Genomic DNA, 21,817 nt, shown 5'->3' with positions numbered 1-21,817 from the left:
GATCCCTCACTGCTCAATGGCGCTGAGTGCCGAGAAAATGTCAAAATTTGAAGCCCTTCACCGGTATATGGTGACTTCTCTATATGAGTGATATCTCGAATGGGACGTAAAACAGCAATTAATCAATCAATCAAATACCTGAGATAAGGAGATATGAACAAAGATATGTTTTGTAACTTTGTTCATTTGAATTATGCATGTGGAATTCAAGAGTATACGTTTATTTAAAGCTTAAAAGGAATATTTATGGTAATGAATACAATGTCATATTATTATGTCTAAAAAGGACTACATATAATACATGTAACTCAAGTAATGGAATGGGTTGATGATCTTGTGCTTAATATTTCGTACTTTTATTACTAGGTAAAGATGAAGTTCATTGCAATTTCACTGCAATACTTTTTTAACTTAAAAGCAATCCCATTTCGTGTAAAGGACCCTACATTATAAGAAAGAGCAAGAGCCACTTAGGGCCTTTTTTGGCCCTGAGAATTTCTAAAAAAAAATCGAAACTGCTCAGTTTTGGTTAAACATGCACTATTTATAACTTGGACCTTTGGTGACTGTGTATCTATTGAACATGACATATATTTTCTCTCTAGGCAATGCATTATGACGTCATAAAATGCGTCATTTTCCCCAAATTTCCTTAAAATGGCCAAAAATTGAGGTATTTTTTCAAAATTTCTTATAAAGCACAACCTCCGATCCAAAATATGCAATTACATAATGAAAGAACTGTTTCTGAAGATCACAAAACATGTTTTAATTTTTGGATCGTGGGCTGTGCTCATATTTTATTTCTTTGCTGAAGATAGTCAAATATGCATGTTTTCTGCAAAATTTAAGAACATTGCATTTTCTCAAAGCCTCTTTTCCAATACCTGTATTCTTAAAAACAAATTTTTTTTATAGGAAATGAAAGCACTAAGTCTCTACTTTATTTTGATATATGAAATGGGACAGAGAGTAATAGTCAATTAATTGATATAAGGACAGGGCCATTTTATGCACAAAGTGAACCTAGCTCTTTATACAATTTTGGCAAATGTAACACACTTTGCAGCGCCTAAATGTACTTATCCGAGTTTTCTAATTTTCTTGTTTTCCGTTCCTTACTACATAATTTTATATTCCTTCACAGTATCAGCTGAACACATTCAATTTTGATCGCAATAAAAACCGCACTTCGAAGGGTTGGGCTTGCAGAACTAATCCAGTGATCATTTGTTTGGGGTCAAAATCAGGTAAGGCTTTGTCTTTGGGTTCTGCAATCATTGTTGTTTGTATCAGAGTAGATAAAAAGAGAAAAATACGGGATTTTGCAAATACTTCTCCTATACAACTCCTGTTTCCAAATCCAAACACTGCAAGCCTAGAAAATATGAACAACTGTAATTACGACAATGTTCAAGAATCACTAGTGATAAACATTTTCCTTGTACATGATTAATAAATTAATTAATTTCCCCAAAAAAGTTCATTAACCGGGAAAAAATGTCTTTAAATTAAATACTTTGTATGGATTTTTAAGAGTTCTTTTAAATCATTCATGCAAAGTAAGCTGGCATCTCCTTCAAAACTTATATCTTATTACTTTCTTTTAGTATATATATAATGATACATGTATATTACCAGAACCTGTGTTTCACCGAATTGCATTGATTATTTTCGCGTTGGAAATTGTTTTGATAAAATAGCTATTATGTTAGAAATAACTGTCTTCTACTATAACTCATACTTTTCAAACTGCAGATGTACACTTCATCATAGATACTAACCACATATATATATATATATATATACTGAAAGGAAAAAGAAACACAGGGTAAACTTTTTAGATGAAATACGGTTATATACTTCAGATGCATCTTCCAGTTATCATATCTAACATTTAAAATCATCTTTAATAAAAATGTAACCAAAATCTCATTTGATTTCCCCCAATAATTCATGAGTTATTGAAACTTATATGACGGTACCCCGTAAAAATGAAAAATGAAAATTCCCATTATCTCACATTCTCTTTCGCGCATATGTCACAGCCTTGATTTTCCTATGCATGGAGTTCATCAGTGTGTTTATCCTTCTGATAGGGATATTATTCAACTCTTCCGAGAAGGCAGCCCTTAGTTGATTGAAACCAGCTTGGACATTTTAAACCCTATCGTCCACGTAGTCCCAAAGACGTTTTATGCGAAAAAGATGGACTTGACGGAGACCAGTCAAGTGGATAAATGTGGTTGTCTGCGAGAAAATCTTGACAAACCCTGGCAGCATTGGGTGGGGGGTCAACATGCCAAAAAAATAGGCAAGCGACGCACGCATGCGCGAGTTAGAGGAACACTAATGTGAAGTTGACGAGCTCACAAACCGAAATCGCGCTATCGATTTCTTTCAGTTTTGGGGTGAATGTAACGATTATGATAGCCTGGTGTGTTAATAGCAGTTTTAGGGTAATTTGATGGTGATTATACAGGTGGCAGGATGAATATCCTGATCTTGACGTGGCGCTGTTACGCGTCAACGTCATCGTCACGGTTGGTTGGAAATCTTTCTACGTCCTCTCTGAGGACGGGTTAGACGTTCTACTGTCGAAAAATTCACAACAAACTGCACATTAACCTGTCGTTGCCTTTGTCCTTACTTAGGCAATGCAATAGCCAGACCCCATGGTACTTTCGTCAACCGTACCTTGAGTTCAAGAAATGCAAATCGACTATAAATATCGAAAAAAAAAACAATGTGTATAACTTAAGTACAGCAAATGGTACTACGAGATGTGCTGAAACACATGTAGTCATCGATATGCACGTGTTTTCGGCTTTTTACCACTTTCCTTATGTGACGTCATGCATTTCACGACTGAGTAGTTCTGAACACTGATTTTAATGCACAGTAACCAAGATTTCCCTCTGACCAATTTTTATAATTTTCGGTTACACAGTCAAAAATTTTTCGCATATTATGTTACCCTACGTTTCTTTTTCCTTTCAGTATATATATTAGTCTCAATTATACACTTTTGTAGATAAATTCACATAAATACTTATATGATACCTCTTCCTGACTGGGTGAAAGGCAGGTACCAATTGACCATCAGAATCCAAAAAGCGCTCAGGTACAAAACAAAATGGCTCTTTCCAATATCTTTCACTGTGATGCATTGTCCAACTGTTTGCAAAAATCTGCACAATGTTTTGATACAAAGATGATATATTAATTTCAATGGTCTCAGACTTCAGAGCACTATTGAAACAATTTCTGGGAATAATTTGTCGTAATATGTAGTAGAAAATATATTTATAGAACACAAGGTAAGTAACATTTTAAGATAGCATATTAAAGAAAGAAAATAAAACTCCCCAAATGTGTTTTTGTGTGCAAAACATTTTTTTTATCTGAATACAGATACAGTAACTCTTGTCGTTCTTCCTTTCTTTCGAGATCTGTTAACTTTATATCTACTTTACATCTACAGGTAGTCCAACTCGAATTTCTGTAAATACAAATTGTCCACAAGACACAAGAGTCTCGGACAATTAATAAAATTATTTGGAGAGAAAACGGAAACTAAGAACGTGTTATAGAACTCGTTATTACCCCTTTTTAAAAAAATGATAAATTTCGTCAAGAGTTCTACGCTCATGGTCAAGGAGTATTTCTAGAATAGAACATTTTCCGTTTATCGTCCTCAGGTATTAACTCTGCGGTATAGTTGCATACTTAGGAACTGCAATGCAAGAATCTAAATTAGCAGCAAACAGTCATTCTTACAACAAAAACCACTGAAAGATATTTTGCAAGTTAACTGGGCCTTTGGAAATTTTTCAAAGTTTTATTCCTCCAGAATATCACATGCACCCGGAAAAAATTCTGTAGGAATGAAAGAAAGATAACCGTCGAAAATTAATGTCTTGGGTTAGAGATAGCGATTTAAATCTCTCTAAGGTTTTTTCAACGTGTTTGGAAAGAAAGTATCTGAGCTAGTCGCAAGAATTGTACATTTTGACAGAAAAAAGGGAAAAAAAGGCCAAAACATTGTAATGATATGAAAAATGATACAATGATATACAAAGATATACTAACTACAGTGTTTTTCTGTATGTTGTATCCACCAATTGTGGTTGATTTTGAGCATGAGTGGGGTAAAAGTAGAGGCAGGTGAGAAATATACCGCAATGTCTCCAAAACTACGGCCTCAATCATTGGACATTTTTCTCTGTCAGCGAGCCTTGGCTCTCGGTCAAACCAGATCACAGTGTCTACTTCGTTTTGGAGAGCTTGCTGTAGGTCGGGTCTTTTAGCTAGAATATGTAGCATTGACAGAAGTGTCCCTCTTGTAGTAAGATGACCTTAAATAGAAATAAGGAATAAAATTAATTGTAGAAGATTTTTCTTAATGAATAAAAGGATATATGTTATTAAGCAATGTTTACCTGTATTTGAGATTATCAACGAAACAGTTATTTAGTGTAAGTGAGAGAAATGTAGTATTAAACTAGAGCCGAGCTCGTTGCAATGCAACGAATAGGTCTTCCGTCGGAAGCGACCTTGAGTCAAGGTCATGCAACATTTTAAGGTTATAAACAATCCTGTCAGGCCCTGACACATTCTGCAGCTTGTTAAGAGCAAACACCATCTTTATGTCACCGACATAAAAAAAATTCACAGTCACGTATTCTTTCAGACTATTCATCCAAAACATCATATTCTAAGTGACCTCGAATTTAAGTCAAGTCCATTACACACTCTCGATGATATATTTATCATCTTTTCAGTGAAATGCAAATGCATGCAATTTTTTCTATTACAAAATTATAGACCTTTTTGTTTATTCGTTTGTATGTTGTTTAACGTCCCTTTCGAGAATTTTTCAATCATATGGAGACGCCAAAATTTGCCGATGGAGATCTGCAAATTTTGACCTATACTCGGCACACATGGCCATTGAGCAGTGAGGGATCTTTTTTATGCCAGCACCTACTGCCAGACGGGACCTTAGTTTGTACAATCTCATCCGAAGGATCAGTCTCTGCGTCCCACAGTGGGATTCGAACCTGCGACGTAAGGATCAACTCCTTAATCCACGACTCTAGAGCAGACACTCTTACCACTGCGCCACTTGGGCGACTAGACCTTTTTGAATTTTACACTTATTATATCAGTGACCTTGAACTTGCCTAAATGATCTATATTAAGGTCCATAACAACCTTTGAACAAATTATGAGCTTCCAGTGATACTCAATGACACAGATATACCTGAAAAAGAATATTGCACTTTTCTGTCAGTGACCTTGAACTTGCCAGAAAGACCTTGGATCAAGGTCAAAACACATTCTTGGATCATAAGCAATCTCTGTATCAAGTAAAAGCTTCCAGTGATTTTATATAACAAAGTTATAGTATGAGAAAAAAATAATATTTATCTGCCAGTGACCTTGAACTTGCCGGAAAAACCTTTGTTCAAGGTCAGGACAAATCCATTTCAAGCAATCTGAGAAAAAGTTTCCTGTGTTCCTCCCACCCCTTATAAATTTATAATCCAGGCACAAATTTTGCCACTTTTTCTGCCAGTCTAGTACTATGTTATCTCAAACCGGTGGATCATAAGCAATCTTTGTTCCAAGTATGAGCTTCCAAAATTATAGCACATACAGTAATCTTACACTTTTCTGTCAGTGACCTTGAACTTACAGGAATGATATTGGATGAAGGTCGTGTAAAACCCTTTAATTTTGTCATAAGCAATTCCTGTATCAAGTATGATACTTGCTATTTTTTTCCAGTGACCTTGAACTTGCCGGAATGATGTTGGATCAAAACCATGATACACCTTCGGATCATTAGTAATCTTTGTACCAAGTATGACCTTCCAGTGTCTTCATAACAAAGTTATAATATCCTTGGCAAACTATCACTACAGACGGACAGCTAGGAAGACGGACAGTGTGATTCCAAAAAACTCAAAACACCCCCACCCCAAACCCACACACTTCGTTTGGGGGGATATATAAATTCCTATGTTAAATTATGAACACTCTTTCCGGCCCAAACCTTCTCCCTGGAATCAATATTTGAAATAAAAAATTAATGTATGCTATGTTGGAAATTTTCTCATTCTAGTCCAGGGATTCTTGAGAATACTATTTTCAAATGACCCCATGCGCGGATCTAGAGGGGGTTGGGGGCAGTTAAATGTATATACTAAACAAGTAAAAGTGACCATGCCCCCCCCCCCTTTAGAAAACGCGGACCCTTCCTCGAAAACGCAGATCTGTGTTAAAATGGTATGAAAAGTCTTAGGTATGAAGCTTTAAAAGTCAACCATCCCCCCTCCCCCATACACACACACAAACACACACACGAAATAGGTTTTTCACGTTTGTGAAAAGAGTTTCTTTTTTTTTTTTGGCTGGTCAAGAAATTTCTGGGTTGAAATATTTTTTTTTATTGGGATCCCCTCCCCCCCCCCCCCTCTCCGTGGAAAAAAATTCCTTGATCTGCGCCTGGACCCCATCTAATTATTACTACATGTATCCGTTAAAAGAGGATGTGACCCTTCATTTGAACAAAACTTTACCAAAAATATTCTGTGTTAATTTTCGCTGTTATGGTCCGGTGGTTCTTGATAAGAAAAAAATGAGAAAAATTTACGAGTAGCTTTCGAACAGCAACGACGATAATGCTTATATACACCAAGATAAACAAAGATGAAGAATTATGAACAGCAAAAGCTTACTTTGGTCTTTGGCTTTGGAGATGAGATACTTATTAAAAATTGAAATTATTTTGTCGGTTTTTTTTACAATCGACGGGCCTGCATTTCAAAGAGAGAGAGAGAGAGAGAGAGAGAATTTCTAGCTAGGTCTTTGAATAACAGTGACATCGGTTCAGAAAACCAGGTCCCTAGGAATGTACATGTACTTGTATATGAAATAAGCATTGCCTTTCTCTCGGAATTCATCACCTGCTTCTGTAAAGCTCCTTCCTCTCTTGTACTTACATGTACCTGGTAAAACCAACCGACTGCGAAGGAAAATATTCTATTTATTTCGGGGATGGGGGTATACGTATAGTGATGAGAGGAAATTTATTCACCTATACGTTCATTAAATATAAAAAAATTGCTTCTGAGTACTTGTATACGATCGCACGACTTTCGTGTTAATTTATAAAAGTTAGATTATGAAAGCAAAGAACTAAACTAGCATTTGTTGTATAGATGAATTAAATAATTATTTAGCCGTTTATAAGGTTTTTTTAACATCTGTAAGAACCACTTTATTTTAAAAAACAAATAATCGTCCTATTATGGGCGCCCATGATATATTAGACTAGGTGTTTAAATAAAACATAATTCAGATATCGACATCCAAGAGAATAACACATTCTTTTTCAGTGGCGGATACAGGAATCTTGAAAAGGGGGCCCGACCAGTTTTGTGTCGGGGTAGGGGCCCAAAGCCACATAAATTGATTTATTAAATCTTGTGTATATTTTGGATACAAAAGGGGGCCATGGGCGGATACAGGATTTGTGACTGGGGGGCGTGGATAACTTCGTTCAGGCAGGGGGTCTGGGGGCCGCCTTAAGGCCCCCAGTGGGTCCAGGGCGAAGCCTTGGTGGTGGCCCAGGGCTCGAAGCCCCCGGAACCTCCTGGGTTTTCGTGAATTTTAAGAGTCAGTAAAACCAGACACAAAAATAGTGGTATTGATTACTTCCTTTACACAAAAGCCTATAAGATATGAATTTAGTTTTTAACTTACAATACTCTAAAGTCTTTGTAGGAATTTCACGTCTGCTTAAGAATAATGTACAAATTTATTAATCATTCGATAATTTTTATTTCAAATTTACTCTTGAGAAAGCAGAAACTTTGTGTATCTCCGAACTTCGTGAATCTCCAAAATTCGTGTATCTTAGAAGTCGTTCTGAATCATTGTTATTTTAGCAAGGATGCTAGTCAACCTGATATTTGTATGTAACTCTAATGTTATTCCAAAAAGTGTTTTTTTTTTTTTTTAAATTCCATTCACTGACCTACACATGTATCTCCACCGCAGCCAACGAAACAAAATAAACAGACACGCTGTAACGTGCTGTTCTCTTTATAGCAGTATGAAATAAACGAAGCACAATGATACACAAAGAATATCTGAATATTGAAAAATTAAATATTGCAACGTTTGTTTTTATAAGTATTATACATATATGACAGATACACTGTAGGGTAGGATGGTGTAATTTCGACAGATTATTTTTTTATATTTAGATTTGTTCAAGTATGTCACTGCCTATTACACGTATTACGCTCAACTTTTACTGGATCTTTTTTCCTTCGGAATACATTTTATTGTTTATATTACATTGTATTATATGTATTATTCGTCATGATATAAAATAACTGTGTTCGATTTACAAGATATGTGTGTTGGGTAACTTCGACCGCACACGGGGTATTTTCGATCGATGTGCAAATATAAATGAAATTATTCGCGTCATCTCTAATTTAAAAATATATATATATATTAATTTAAATTATTCTGTTGTAAAACATAAGAGATTGTGAAAAAATGCTGACAAAAAGAAACAAGAGGCCCAAGGGCCATAACGGTCACCTGAGTACAATTTAGAGGATCCATAAACTGATAAATGAAGCTTTAATTGTTGCCCAATAGCAAGAAAATTGGTACGATTAATATCAACAAAATAATTGGTCTAGTATCTTTCTATCTGGCCCCCTGTTATCAGTATTACCATGCAGACTTTTAACAAAATGTCTATATTATTACCTCTCACATTGGCCTCACTAGGCCTTTGAAGAACATTTAAGAACATAAGTTATTTCTGTTTCATTTTTATTCATCTATTATTTCCAAGTCTACCTGATTATTAAAACTATGAAAGTACTTTTTATATTATACAATAAATGTTCTTGCATAATTCTCTTATTCTATTAACCTTTCAAATACATTATCTACAGTGATTAATTATCAAAAGTGAATGGCAAAGGGGAATAACTTCACTCAATAGAATACAAATTAACAGAGTCCTGGCCAGGACCAGAACACTTGACTAAATGGTCCAGATGTTGAAAATTTACAAATTTGGAAGATGTACCCTCATCATCATAACTATGCAATTAGTTGAAGATTTTGAAAGAATTCACACATTTTCACTATATTATCAAATAGAGCCCCCCCCCCCCCCCGTCAGAGAAACAACAGAACCCCTGGGACCACAAGTTTTAAAAATTTTGTAAAAGCATCCTTGCTCATCATAACTATACACTTGTTTCTTTGCTTTATAACCAGGAGAAGAAAAAAATATTTTGAAAGAAATTATGAATTTTCACTATATAATCAATAGAGTCCCCCCCCCCTTCACCAGAACCCCTGACCCAGGGGCCATGAATTTCCCAATTTTGGAAAAGACAACCATGCTCATCATAACAATGTACTTAGTCAGTTTATTTCATACCCATGAGCAGAGGAGAAGATTTTCAAAGAATTAATGCATTTTCACTATATAATCAATAGAGCCCCGCTCTAACACTAGAACCCCTGACCCAGGGGCCATGAAATTCACAATTTTGGAAGAGGCAGCCATGCTCATTATAACTATGTACTAAGTTAATATATTTCATACTCAGGAGCAGAGGAGAAGATTTTCAAAGATTTAATGCATTTTCACTATAAAATCAATAGAGCCCCACCCTAAAGCCAGAACCCCTGCCCCAGGGGCCATGAAATTCACAGTTTTAGAAGAAGCAGCTATGTTCATCATAACAATTTACTTAGTTAATTTATTTAATGCTCATGAGCAGAGAAGAAGATTTTCAAAGAATTAATGCATTTTCACTATATTATCAATAGAGGCCCGCCCTAACACTATAGCTAGAACCCCTGACCCAGGGGCCATGAAATTCACAATTTTGGAAGAGGCAGCCATGCTCATTATAACTATTTACTTAGTTACTTTATTTCATACCCAGGAGCAGAGGAGAAGATTTTCAAAGAATTAATGCATTTTCACTATATAATCAATAGAACCCCGCCCTAACACCAGAACCCCTGACCCTGGGGCCATGAAATTCACAATTTTGGAAGAGGCACTCTTGCTCATCATAACTATGTACTTATTTAGTTTATCTAATACCCAGGAGCAGAGAAGAAGATTTTCAAAGAAATAATGCACTTTTACTATATGATCTATATAGCCCCACCCTAGCACCAGAACCCCTGACCCTGGGGTCATGAATTTCACAATTTTGGTAGAGAACTCAATGCTTATTACAATCATGCCAATAGTTTGACTGCTTGATGTCCAGGAGTAAAGAAGAAGATTTTTAAAGATTGCATTAATTTTGGTGGTTTTAGCCCCACCCCTCAAGCCCCAGGGGGGGCAGGGACCATGAAATTCACAATTTTTGTTTTCCTTCATCCATAGATGCTATATGCTAAATTTGGTTGAAATTGGTTTAGTGGTTTCAGAGAAGAAGCTAAAAATGTTCAAAAGTTAACGCACGTCGGACGACGCACGACGCACGTCGCACGACGACGGACGAAAACAGATTGCAATAGGTCACCTGAGTGACTCAGGTGACCTAAAAAAAAGTAATTTTCAAAATGTACCTAATTTGAAGACATTAACTGCACCAGGTGCCTAGAGACTGATTTACCGATTTGTCAAGGCATGCTACAAATATATATATGCGCAGGCATCTAAACCGCATGTAAACAAAACAGATGATTTTTTCACGATTATAGAACTAGTTTCGACGGAGTATTCTTGTACATCCTAATACTTTTTTTATACGGACGGTGGTCATGATTTTTTTTCTAGTAGCAAATAGCATGGCGTCATTTTTATTGGTCGAACTGAGTTACCTGCTGAGGCCGTATTCATGCAAAGGGTAACTTCGGCCGATTTCTGTTCAGCTGATTTGCATTTTATTTGTAAAAACTAAATACTATAAATTTAAAATGTATGAATTTAAGTTGCAAATTTAAACATAGTTGATAAATTTCACGCCAGGAATATCCACTGTGTCTTTCTGTATATACAAGATATTTTCAGAGGTGATAAACTAATACTGTAAACCAACTTTTATTCGCGTGCGAGAAATTTTCGCGAGATTCGCGAGAGCCTCGTCGTCGCGAATATTTCTCGCCGCGAACCGGTCATAAAAGTCTCTGTATTTTTTTTTTCAGATAATCTACATCGATGTGGCTTGTAGTACAATTTCAACAGCATATGGTTATTTTAAATATATGCAGAATATTTACAATTCACCTAGATTCATATTAGATATGTATTCTTTTTCAGGAATTGTATTTAGTTTTAAACATCCATAAATTTCATATCAGTTACATCTGTTACGAGGAATTCAAAGTCAAGTTCTGTGTGGAGTATTTTTTTTTAAATTGGGTTACTGCCCTTCTTTTTGTTTACCGAACCCGATCGTGTTTTACATTAAATAAGAGAAGAAAAAAAAAACAAGCAGATTTATTCCATTTTAAAACATTTTTAAAATTTATTAAAGGTTAAAAAGCAGAAACACAATGCACACCATGCACACCATAAAATTGTCCAGATGAATAAAAACGTCATTAAGAATTAAACAAGGACAGTGAATAAAAGCATCAGACATCATGTCAGGCCTAATTGTGAATGAAAATTCGACATGATCTAAAGTTAGACATTAATGTGTTCACAGAACTATAGAGCCAAAACGCATTACTCACTCAACATACCTGATCTAAACCACCCATTTCTGATCACCTCTCGTTGGCTCTCTAGTTCTGTGAACGCATCGATGACCCAGTTTGCATGGGGGACTTTCACTGAAGAGAGTTTCAAGTCAACTTTAATATCATCAATCTTTGTCCCCGCTTTCAATTCTTTTTTTTATTTTTGCGGCATACCAGGCCACAAATCGTTTTTTTTTTACCAAGTCTTTGAACTGGGAATTTCCCGAAAGATCCAGTTGTTGCAATTCTCCTGTACACCCACCCGGTATGAATTTAACGATGATGCCGTTTTTCTTTAATTTTTTAAGAAATGATTCCGTTCTGTGTGCAGCAAAAACATCAAACACACACAAGGCAGGATGTTTTAAAGCTAAATCTAAGGAATCGCACATTTTGTTGATATACGGTAGAAGAACTGTGTCAACAAATCTACACATCGAATTTTCATTGGACTAATGGTTTTCGGAATAATGAATATCCCATCCTTTTGGAAAACGAACAGACGTCGGGGTACATTGTGGTGTTTTACCCTGATACAACAGCTGAGGCGGGAGAATTTTTCCAGACATCGAACATGTTAGAAGGGCTGTTATCTGTCTCTTATCCTCCAGTCCTACAATCTCCACTTGCTTTTCGCTTGAAATTTAAAATAATATCCATGTCAAACAAATACGATAAATTGATGCGTTTTTGTAAACAGTGCATATAAATTCTAAAATGACTTTCAATCAGTTTAAATGATTAAAACAACTTTTCCAAAGTTTTATAAAAGGAGTTATAATGGTGTAATTAGTTAATCACACCTACCGACACTGCGCATCGTCCAATTCCCGCAGGGGATAATTGACACGTTCGTCTGATCAAAGTTCAGGACAAGTTCTTCAGGAATGTTATGTTCGTTTCTAATTTTCTTTACAGAAGACAAAAACTCTGACTTTTGTTTTTCGAAATCCATGGGCATTTTTCTGGCTGCTTTTGTCCCTTTTCGTTTTACAAAGCCGAGTCGTCTCAAAAATGATTCAGCCCAGGCTCGATCCAATGCAATGGGCCCTCCATTTTCTGACAGTAAGGAGCGGTCTTTGTACTCAACTATCCCCTTAGCCCCCGCAATTAAAATATGTCTATTAACAACAGATCCAACGTTGCATAACCTTTTGATGTAGTCAAAGACTTCGCTGTCATACTTCCCCAGGATTGGGGGTCTTCCACGTGACGCTAGTGGCAGAGAATTACAAGTACCATCTTCGGAATTCTGTAGTTCCCTTAGATTATCATACTGTTTTTTTATTGACCTAACAGTAGATTCATTTATTTCTCGCTGTAGTTCTTTAGAAAAGCGTTTAGCAGCACTCGTACTTCCGTGTTCACAGGCCCACTTAGCGATCTTGGCTCTATTCTCTGGAGTGTAATGACCATAATTTCCACGTTTACGTTTTCGGGATTTTTCAATTGTCTCCATGACACGTTCATTGGTAACCTGAACGGACTGTACTTTTTCTGGTGTATTTTCCAAGGCGGGGTTAGGCAACAATGTTAATATTTCTGTTGAGATGCACGGACCATTATTAACGCATTTTGGAATTAAATATTTTCGCAAAGACATTATAAAAGAATTTTTAAAACAGTCATATCTTCAGTATAAAACACTTGCTACCATTCTCATTAAAATTCCCAGGTAAAATGACTGAAGTCCGATAGCTAGGTACACCTTAATTACACGGTCCGGTGCCTAATAATAATACGTAAGTACAGCTCACTACCGTACAAGTGTAAATAACAACACGGGTGTGGATCTTTAATTCTTTTCTTTCTGCGGAATGTTTTTTTTTTTTTTTTTTTTTTTTTTTTTTTTTTTTGTTAAGAAAGGCTTCGTCGCGAAAATTAATCGTCGCGAACTAGTTTACCCCTGGTAAATCGCGAAATAAAGTCGCCGCGAATAAAAGTTGGTTTACAGTAATTCCCCGCAATGGTTTAAAAATACTCGTCCGTAATATTTCTTCTTGGATGTAATTTTCCAGTGAAGAAATAAATTTCGCCTATTATTATCGACATTGATTTGTATATGAAAAATGCATTTTCTTTCTGCATAAAATAGATGTGTGTACACTATAATGGGTTATATAAACAAATTATTTTAAGGTATTTATGAACGGTCAAAATTAACCAGGTGGTCGAAGTTACACTGTGACCATCCTAACCTATATCCGGACGCTAAAAAAAGTCTTGTATCTATGTAAGTAAATTACCGGTACTGCATAGTTACACCATTTGATAAAAAAATACATCAATCAGTGGATAGGTTTGTAACGTAGACCGTCTGATTTTAAATTCATTTATTTACCTCACTCTGCACACCTCGGCCGATTTGTACCTCATCTGGATGAAGGTGACGGAATCAGCCGAGGTTTGCCGAATGTTATTTACCTTCGACCAGCCTTTAAATATTGCAGTATTTTTCCTTGCATCATGATAGGAAATTGACAAGTGCTGTCTACCCTTCAAACGAAATCGGGAAACGTTTTCCGGTTTGAATAATTATGAGATAATATTCATAGCCTAGGGAATGCAAGGTTTTCAGACTTGATTTTTAAGAAAACCGATACTTGGTCATAAAATAAAATTACCATTTTTTAATTGACCATTAATTTTAAAACCAAAGTATGGCATTATTAATAATAGTTATGTCATATTTTGAAAATTTTAGGATGGGGGGCGTGCGCCCCCACGCTCCCCTTAAATCCGCCAGTGGGGGCAGGCCCCCTGAACCTCCTCTAAATCTGCCAGTGTTTTCTTTCATTATAAGGACTTGCAGAATAAGCGAAATACTCCAGACATTTAATAAAAATCTCAAACCCGATCTAAAACGCGTTGACAAAGTCAAACCAGACGGTTTTACTTTTTAAGGCATTTTTACAGTGATATGAGAAAAGTCGGATAATTGCTGTTAATTTTAAGAAATAAAGTTCGGCATTTTTCAACCTCGTTCGGTATAATATAATTTAATGATATTTTTTTCCGTTAAGGAGGAACACATGGACGAAGGATAAAAAAAACGGTATTCTGCATGTACATTTACATGTACACATCATTGCTATAATTGTGTACTCGGAATTAAACCCAAAATCCTTCGTTACATTGTATTTGGGTATAATTTTCACATGTTCTCAGGCGGATAATCATTTATTTTTATCTGTCTGAAGACAATAATTTCAGTTAATAGAGAAATATTTTTATTTCGTCGTTTTTTCCCCATCCTTTTGGTTTACACGCTTGCTTTGTACACAAAAACGTGTGTTCATATACCGCTGTTTCTACACGCTATCGATGTGATCAGGGAGAACATGATATCCTCCAGCAATTTACTTCTTATGAAAACACTTAATGAAAACATATTAGGTGAAAATATATATACCCGTTAGTATCTTAGTACCTTAGTATCGACCTGTTTAATTGCAATGTCACCAACCGTAACGATCGCTGGCCAGGACTTGAATGTAATTTATTACCGTTATTAAAACAACTCGTCAGCTGAGCGGACCTATGATTTAAACAGTAAAATAGGGAAATTCCAGAGTTCGAAGTGTATTTATTTTGGGCGCTCTTCCACATAAACAAATTAAACCGCATTTACGCGTACTTACATGCATGTATACCAGTAATTCGTGTCATGGGTAAATTCAGTTTCTTAGATGAAATAAAACAAATGCATAAGATTAATCTTCCCAAACAATACGTTTTTAAAACAATCTATCTGATATAAATGACGGTATAAAATAACAAAGAAAATAACGGGTTTGTGTTGGTATTTAATTTGGAATGAGAACAAATCTTAAAGGGTTTTTATCACGTATCTAAATTTCTTAAAAATGAAACACTATTATATTCTTGAAACATATAATAATTGTTTAATTATGAAATAATGTCAAAAACGGTCGTAATTAGACGATAAAACGCCCGTATAATAGGGTCCTCGAAGTAAAAATCTCCACTAATTAGATAGGGGTCACGTGGTACTGAAACGTCATAGGTGTCAATGGTCAATAGAACTCGTAAAGCTTATCGTAAGAAAAAATATATTGAATAGATTTTTACGCTAAATAAATAGGATACACAATATGGCCGGTTAAAATTTTGACATCGACTATATTCCTTTGGTTATGGACGGTCAATCTTTTATGTATGAATGTCTAGCAAAGAGAAATAGCTAGAAAATATGCCAACAATTGGAGAGAGGTCTCCGAAGACGAAGCCGTTGACAACTCGGGACTTCAACTAAATAGAACGAATTACTAATGTTTAACTTCGTAAACTTTAACAAATATGGGAATTTTAAATTCTCCTTTATTATTTTAATTAATTATATATAAATAAATCCTGTATATCTTCTATCTGTTCTAGCAGTAAATATCATGTATTAGAAATGACACTTCTTCAATTGCGCCGTACGCCATTAAGAAGTTCACAACATTCCTACTAGATTCTGTGCGACTTTTTAAAAATGCGTGTTTGTCATTTATCATTTTCTTTAAAGGTTTGTTTCCTTAAAATATTTTATAGGACAGAAAAAAATCGTGATCGATCGGGCATTAACGATTGTTCTGAATGGAGATAAACACCATCGCATATGCAGAGAAAGTCCCCCCTTTCATCTCTCGACCAAGTCCAGGAAATGTGGGGAAAAAAAATTTCCTAAAACCTTTCTTGTGCACATTTGTGCATCCTAAAGCCATAGATTATAGCTTACTAGCTGTCAATTATCCAATTATCACTTAATTATTTTTCTAACAGGTTTAATAGACACAACAAATGAGCCCTTTTGTATACACAATTAGTACTTCGCTTGACCAGGATTGACACCTATGACGTCAGAGCAATGGCGCGTAACATCGGCGATCAAAATATGCATATTGAGAAATTCAAACTTTGAATCGCTGAAACATCAAAAATATTAATTTTTTAGCAAAAATTTTTAAATATATGATTTTAATAACATGTAAACTTTGTCATATCAAAAAAATTTGAGACGTGATAAAAACCCTTTAACCTGTCAAATCACTTATAAAACATACTTCGATTTCCAGACACTAATTGCCATGCGTAATCTTCACATGCACTGACCAAGAGGTCACAAGTTTGAAATGTATGGCATCTCACTGCGTGAGTTTTGTCAACACATGTCGGAGTAGACTAAGCTAATTGATTCCCAAAGAAAACTGCATAGGAAGGGTTTTTTTGGTACACTTTTTAACGGGTAAAATTCATTCGACGCTTGATAGAATTTTCAAATACAAGTGAAATATTTAGGTTACTTGCGTCCGATCTAGTATTTTGTATGCAATAATATTGTATGTTAGGAAGAAAATAATACAAACTCAAAAGTACTTAATTTTATTTTCGATTTTCCTGACAATTAAAAATGTGACCCCAACATACAATTATCGTGATAATTATATACATCCTGTTTAATGTTCATGAAAGAAATAGCAACTCGTTAAATAATAACTTAAGAGAGATAAATAAACTGTTTCTTTAATACGCAAACAAAGTGGTCTTTTCGGCATTCAAAATGCATTGAATTTGAAGTGAATAAGTGAAAGGCAGTTAAGACTAGCTGATTAAAACGAGCGAGTGATAATTAAACAGTAAGACGAAATCATATGAAAGATTCGAAATGATTTTAAAGTAATTTTCCACAAAGCGCAATTATCTCAACAATGCAATGTTTATAAGAATAAATATGCAACTTTCTTGTAATTCAGCGAATAAAATATAAATTGAAATGTACTAGCGACTTAATCAAAGATATGAAATAATCTGAAAGATTGAACATATTATTTATCCACTCATCACTTAGGTACATGTAAAATGTATTTGGAATGGCCATTCTATGGTTTGTTTTGTGTATGACCTTAGGTCGCTGGTTCACACGCCGATTGATCCTCGGTGACCTACTTTGCCACGCGCTATCGAGGGAGGGGTTACATAATTGTAAACACACAAGGTGAATGTAAAAGGCGTGTACTTAATGGCTGTGAATAGTCTATGTTTAAAGTTTTGTTTTATTTTCTAACTTTATTGTTTGTTTTTATATGATAGTAGTGTTTTTATATGTTTAGTAGACTGGTTTATCCAAATTTGAAAACAAACGAAATAAAAGGGAAAGTTGTCAGTAAATAATTTGGAAATAAAGCACAAAATACTTCAAGAACCTGATTCTAAAAAATATTAGCATCTAATGTAGCAAGGTTTATTATTTATAGTAAGTTTATTTTAATTACACGCATGAAGAGCTCTTGTTTACTTGCAGAATGAAAACACTTACCTGTATATGTGTTATGCTTCTAGCTCATTTAGAATACAGGACTCAAACAAAATAACGTTTTCTTGAGATCAATAAGATGTTAAATAACAACTTTAATTACGGCAGCTATTTCGAAATATTTACCGTTTTTGAGTTATAAAGCAAAAACTTTAAAGGGTCCCAGATCCCTAATTTTAGGGGCCAGACCCTTTTTAGTGGTCTCAAATGAAAGGTCTTAAAATTGTGCACAACTTTTATCTACATATTTTATCCAAATATTTTTAGTTTAGAAGATAAAAAGGAAAATATGTGTAAATTTTCGCTCTTTTAGGCGTTCTAATTTTTGTCCCCTCTCTAGCGCCATTTTGAATATAGAAATTGAAAAACAAAAACCAATGTGCACAACTTCAGTACTTCCATTATTTAAATTCGGTAGAATTTCTACTCCAGCTTTTGTAGTCTCTGAGCCTTTGTCTGGAAATGAAGCCTACTAAATTTTCATTTAAATGGAGATAACCCAAAAGTGGAAGTGGGATTTTGAAATGTTTGACAGCATTCTGATAGAGTTTTGTAACGTCTATAAACCCTGCAAATTTGAGCAAAATCCGTTGAGAAATAAGCAAGATATGAGGTCTCAAAGTTGGCGTCTAGGAAAAAAAAAGAATAATAAGAATAATCTTAACCACCAGAATCAGTAGAAGGTCTCCCGCTGGAGCGGAAGACCTTAAATAGGTTAATAAACATTTTGTATATTTTCCTTTATCCAAATATAGTTTGAACTATATATTTATTTCACAAAATAATGGAATAAATAAATAAAATATTTTTAATAATGATAATAATCTTGTTTTTTCTACCTATACTAGCAGTTGGAGACAATAATCTGTTTTTCTTTCTTTTACTGTATAGCTTGCCCACACATGTTTTTTTTTTTTTTTTTTTTTTTTTTTTTTTTTGTTGTTGTTTTTTTTTTCTAAAGTAAGATTAAACTGTTTTCATTATTTTTTTTTTCTATTTTCTGTGGGATTAAGTATTTCAAAATAAAAAAAGAAATAAATAAATAAAATAAAATAGATTTGTTTTTCTCAGAGAATGATATATGTACAACTGCCCCTTACACAAGTTTCTTAAAGTATGCTTTATAAAGATTTCATACTTCAATAATCTTACATACTAGCAGCAACAAGATTCAAAATTAATGCTTCCAAGTTCTCTTTCGTAAACCATCTCTCCCCGTTCTCGTCTTCCTCTTTCATGACCTCTTTCATAGTGTGGTACATTCCCTTTTCTTTGCATTCTTCTTTCTATTAGGACCAAAAAATAATAAATAATAAATTAAATGTTTAATGATTACTGTTGTCAAAATAAATTGTCGTATATTAATCGAATACTTGGCATAAATCTTACTTGCCATGCAGATTTACATATCTACATCTAATAAAAATATCATTATCAAGCTACCGTGCTTCAAGTAAAATGGACTGTACCGATAGTTTTTCTAACAGATCCATAATACATTGTTGTGTCCTCTTAAGTTCTCGAATGGTTATAGACATTGGGAGAGGCAGAATTCGCAGAAAAGGAAATATTCCATACAATGAATCGATTCCTGGAATGGCGAGTTGATTTGCTATGTTATTTTGTTTTTTTAAAAGTTGCTGCAAGTGACCCTCTTTACCAAAACTGCGTCCAATTATCTATTAAATAAAGAAAACAAGGTATTTTGATAGGTCTTTTCGATACACTTGTTGAATGATGTGCTTTTCATTTCCTTTAAAAGATGATTATGCATAATTAGAGATATTAAAAATAATTATTATGTAAAAGAGAGAAGAAAATCCTTAAATACTTAAAAATAATTATAACATTGAATTCTTCAAATGCTTAATTTTCAACAACTTACTAGCACTTCAATTGAATTGAAAATAAACTCATCGACCATATCTACTGGATCTACGTTCTCCTCATCAATGTTCCTTATCCTTTCCTTGAAGGTTTGTAGATTCTTCAATATGATACTTTCTAAACACCCCAGACCTTTTCCATATGCATTAAATAGCTGATAAGAAAGTTTCCTACGTTTTGTCCACCGCACGTTGGGTGACGAGGACCCTATATCGCCATAGTCATGAAGAATGTATTTTCCAAAAAATGTTGGTGTTCGATCAGCAGTTATGGTTGCGTTTGGTTCTTTGAGAAATGTTTTTTCTCAATAGTTCTGCTGATTTTATACAGAGATAATTTTTGTTTAATATTTTAAATTGGAAAACATCACCATACAATTGTGTCCATTCATATAGTTTTAAATGTAATTTTGGAATCTCCACGTCAAACACTATTCCAACTAAAGGCCATCCATTTGGTCCCGGCGGCTGTCCATCAGTATTCTTACTAGAGCTTTTAATGGCGATGACTCCACACAAAATTAAGATTACAACAAAAAGAAGATACTCAATCATAATGCAAATATCAGTCTTTCACCATAAAAGTTGTTTGAATGTTTTAACGTGAGTCCGGACCTTGTCCTAGCTCATAATCTACAAAAGAAAACGTTGCACTGAAAAGCTTAAAAATATTCTTTTTTTTTTCTTAGCTAAAGTTATATAGCTTATTGGTCTGTCTAGGAAAGGAGATGGACGTCCAGAAAGCTACAGTTCAATACTTTCAAAACGTGAATAATAATAGCGCAAAAATGCAAACGATTCAAGGGTTACTGAATAAGTTGTTATCTAAAGTGTTGCTTACTACAAGTTCCAAAGGTTTATCTATATATATGCTCCACAACTGATATAAACAGCTCTCCTGGGCCTCAATTTCCATTCAAAAATTTGCCCGTCATTTTTGTTGAAGTCGAATTACGTGCCAATCCGACCCAGAATCATTTGGTAGACTACACTAATATACATAATTCTGCGTATAGGTGTTCAATGTTGACAAATTGTGTTGCCATGGTTAAGAAACTTTAGTTAGTAATTTCTTTGAATTCTTTTAAAACGTTTCTCCTCCTAAATTTTGGTCTGATTAGACTTTTACACAAGTAAACTATACTAAGATAGATCTTTCTGTATCATAAATATTCACCAGAAGAGCTACAGTCTTGTCAGGTCGAATTAATTTTACATTGTAGAGGTCTACAATTTTGTGCATATAATGGGACACTATAAATTGAGAGGTATTCGAATTTCATTATTCGGTACATACAATGTGAAAGTAGTTCCAGTTTTGGCTAAAAACTACTAAAAAATCAAACTTATCTACTTACCTTTATCGCTTCGTGTGACATAATGGCATTTTAAAAACTGCTGATCGCTGATTAAAACGACCTACAAATGATACACTTTTCAATGACCTTAAAAAAGTGACTGAAGTATTCGTTATCTTATGAATATTTTTATCACTTGAACGAATTATGAAACAATATATAGAAAGGAGTTTTATCTTTTTATGCTTACGCAAAATCTTGTAATTTTGTTAAATAATTAGGACAACTTGTTTGGATGTTTTCGGTCTATGCCAAAATTTTTTGGAGGAAAACATTAAGTATTTTTTATGCCCTTCGTAATGATCATTCCTCGGTTCCTGTAGGCTCCCCCTCGAGAACACCTTTTTTTTTTTTTTTAAAGACCCCACACAAAATAAAAACTCGGATTGCGGAATACTAATATGTATTTTAACATCACAATTCTCAAAGATGTTACCTAGCTCGTGATGCCATTGGAAAGAAATTTGTTCTCTTTATTTACTTTCAACGTAAGA

General features: G+C 34.5%; 1 pseudogene; it reads right to left on the bottom strand.

Moving 5' to 3' along the window:
• Positions 1 to 1,149: 1,149 nt before the first annotated feature.
• LOC133195249 (cytochrome P450 1A1-like) lies at positions 1,150 to 20,520 on the bottom strand (annotated as a pseudogene).
• Positions 20,521 to 21,817: the final 1,297 nt, after the last annotated feature.

The sequence above is a fragment of the Saccostrea echinata genome, unplaced genomic scaffold (assembly GCF_033153115.1).
Source record: "Saccostrea echinata isolate AGI-Se365-2 ecotype Australia unplaced genomic scaffold, CSIRO_AGI_Sech_v1 ptg000029l, whole genome shotgun sequence".
NCBI classification, from domain to species: domain Eukaryota; kingdom Metazoa; phylum Mollusca; class Bivalvia; order Ostreida; family Ostreidae; genus Saccostrea; species Saccostrea echinata.
This window is presented reverse-complemented; position numbering and strand designations above follow the sequence as displayed.